This window comes from Brachycentrus maculatus, unplaced genomic scaffold (assembly GCF_059751285.1).
Source record: "Brachycentrus maculatus isolate JH-2025_06_01 unplaced genomic scaffold, ASM5975128v1 h1tg000008l, whole genome shotgun sequence".
Taxonomy (NCBI): Eukaryota; Metazoa; Arthropoda; class Insecta; order Trichoptera; family Brachycentridae; genus Brachycentrus; species Brachycentrus maculatus.
This window is the reverse complement of record NW_028280763.1, coordinates 60175-63738: the sequence shown is the minus strand read 5'-3', so window position 1 is coordinate 63738 and position 3564 is coordinate 60175.

Sequence of the window (3564 nt, the reverse complement as noted above, 5' to 3'; positions counted from 1 at the left end):
TTATTTTAATTTTATCTTATTTTTTGACCAGTTAATTTATTTACAACATTTTGAGTGTGTCCATATACTATTGAATCATTAAACAAGTATTTGGACATACACATCAAAATGTTGTAAAAATTTAATTAATGATTTAAGAATTTCATCAAATAATCAATAAATAATTATCAATGTAAATAATTAATTCAACTCCCAAAAGTACATTCTTATTTAAGTTTTCTTGTCTCGTAAAAAAATGTTGATGGTAGATTTTTAATGATTAAAGAAAACACTTTTTATACCAGTTGACTTTTATTAAAGACTGCATTTTTTAGAAGTTAAACTTCTATCATTCAGGTCTGTATAATACCTTATGTTAATGTTATTGTACAGACCTGAATGATGGAAGTTTAACTTCTGAAACATGTAGTCTTTAATAAAACTCAAGTGGTATAAAACAAGTGTTTTCTTTAATCATTGTAACATGTCTTACCACGAAGTTAATGCCGAAACAATAAATAAAATATGGTACATTTATATGTTATTTTAATAAAATAATATCTATAAGGTAAAAATTCTAGCAACTAAAAGAATAAAAAAAAAACTGTTTAAATGCGCAGTATACCATTTGGGATGGAAAAATTAATAATCCGTCAAACAGCGGAAGCGGGAAATGCGCATCCCTCCCTGTAAACGTTAACCGGAAATAGCTTCAGACCACAAAGGGGGTCTCCGCTTTAATGAGTTTCAGGAGGACAGCAAAGCCTAGAGGAAACAGCCTTAATTAACTTATTTCTTTGATCCATTTAGCACATCCTTATGCCCTGAATATAATTGTTTCATTTTTTTTACCATTATTTTGTTAATGTTCTTTTACCAGTAAAGTTTTTTGGTATAAAATACTTTGATTATTATGCGATAAAGTTGAACAACCTGCTGCAACTTTCCATAGCGTCATTAAAAATAGAAACTAAGTATGGAAGAGCTTTTTATAAGTGCAAAGTGGATATGGGTAAATCTGAAATAGATCACATCGACGTACCCTACGTAAAGTGATCTAACTACATTTTTGTCAATTTTGAGATATTTGGCGTATGTTATCGTAACTGACCGTTATCTACAAATATAAACAAACAAAAAAAATTTATTACGCCTTGTTTTCAGGCATATAAGACGCTATCTACATCGAATTTTCGAAATGAACTGAACTCCTATAACGCTAACTACTTAATTTTGAAAAAGCATAAAGTTTTCAAACGATTTAACAGATTATTCAATCGTGTTTTTGAATGCATAATACTAGTTTAAAATTTCGGGTAAAACTGATAATTACTAAAAAATACGTTGATAACCACAAAATGACTGCCGAATCAATTAATAGAATTACATTTCACTTGACACGACTTGATTCGAAAATACAAATGTATTCATCAACATGTAATCACAAAACCTAACGAGCAAAAAATCAAAAGCGGTTAAGGGTGGACCTTGGTTTAGTGGAAACTTAGACGATAATGGTGTAGAATTTTAGCGAAGCTTTTTATTAATAATGTTACTAAAATTTATATTTTTTTCTAATAATCAATGTTTTTCTAATAACGCCTGCATCCTAAGAGTGTTGCTGTACGGATGTGAGTCGTGGCACCTCACCAAAGCTCAAAGCAAGAAACAAGCAAGTTTTGAAAATAGATGCCTGAGGCGAATACTGGGTATAAAGTGGTATGACTTCGTCAGGAATGACGATGTGAGGAGAAAAACTCAATAGCCCCTCATACTGGAAGTCCTTAGAATGCCACCTGAGGGCATCAACCCCTCATGTCTCTTCTTCCAACCCCGAGGATTCCGGCGCCCCGGAAGGCCGCTGACTACCATTCACTGATTATACTCAGCGGAACTTCGAGACGCCGGACTGACCTGGGAGGAAGCCAAGGAGATGGCGCGTGACAGAGTGACTTGGAGACGTCTCGTGTTGGCCATATGCTCCACCTAGGGAGCGAACATGGAAAGAAGAGAAGAAGAAGAATAATCAATATGTTATTTCACAAAAAAGGCCTTACTTGATGAAACAATAATATGGTTCATTAAGCTTCCGGCTGCGCTGAGGGCCGCAAAACACCTCGATTTTTTTAAAAATAAAATTGTTTTACTATTTTAGAATAAAGGTATATTGAAAATATATTTTTATGTATTTTAACCTTTAAATAACTTATTTTTTCAAATCCATATCTACATAAGTAATAATACTCATTTTTTCAATACAAAAACAGTCTTAAAGAAAAAAAATCAATTACCTCAAATGTTACCTCTGTTGAAGAAAATTAAGTTAAAATTAAGTTGCTTTTGAAGGTTTGTAGGGCCTCAATGCATAATCAATCAATTTTATATTTCTTTCGTTGTAATTTTATAAATGAATATTGTAAAATATGCCATCGGCACGGAAAATTCAGTGAGGGCACATTATCGTAAGTTGTAAATTGTTATTATACATGTGATGAAACAAACAAACAAAATTCAGTAACGACAACAGTATGTTTGATAAAATATGTAACTTGTGAACAATATTATGAATTTTTCAACAGTAATGAATAATTTCAAAGAAGAGTACGATGAAGCCGACAGAGACAAAAAGCCATTAATATTGCAAAATTGTTAGAAAACTTATAGTGAGTACAATTTGTGTGTAATAGAAAGTACAGGATGTAACAGAACCTTTTATTGAGTTCAAATTTTCTTTAAAATATAAACATTATATTTTACGTATTATATAGTATTTTCTTCACTGTATGGTATAATAATAATATTAATATGACAGGCACAGTGGCGTAGTTGTGTAGACGCTCGACTACGAAACTTGCGTCGCGGGTTCGATTTTCGCTAAGTGCAAAATAAATTCAAGATTTTCAATACTACTTTGAGTGCTATTGTGAATATATTTATTAATATTTTAACTTCTTTTTATTAAATACAATAAATCTTTCAATTTGTTTTGTAAAAAGTAAGAATTTGATTTTAAGGCGTCCAATTTAGTTTGTAAAACGTATGAGTTGAAGTAAAAAACCTGTGTTGGTATACGTCGATGAGTAAACGATTTTTTTTTCGTTATATTATTTACAAAAAATATTCAATTTAAAACTATTTTTGCGAGCCTAAGCGGCTCGTTTGTAGAAAAAGTATCAAATTTTGGTAAAGTGGGTTCGATTTCTAACTCAAGAGTCCGCGACACTAACTACGGGACCACAACCCGACACAAATGTCTTTATATGCTAAAACGTCATTTTATGCCTTATAAGGACTCTAATCCATCCTACAACTGGTCATAAAAGGGAAGATTGAGGGTCGCAGAGGAGTTGGAAGAAGGCAGCTTTCCTGGCCTTGGAACATTTCAGAGAGGACCGGGATGAGAGGTGTGGAGGAGCTGTTTCCTGCTGCCCAGGACAGACAAAGTTTCTCCTAAATGGGTGAAGAAGAAGACGAAATCGAAAAAGAAGAAGATATGCCTTTTATTCTTCATTCAAACCCTAATCCGCACCTAATTGTGCATAGGGCACTGCATCATATAAACGCAGTGTTATCTTGATCGTTAAC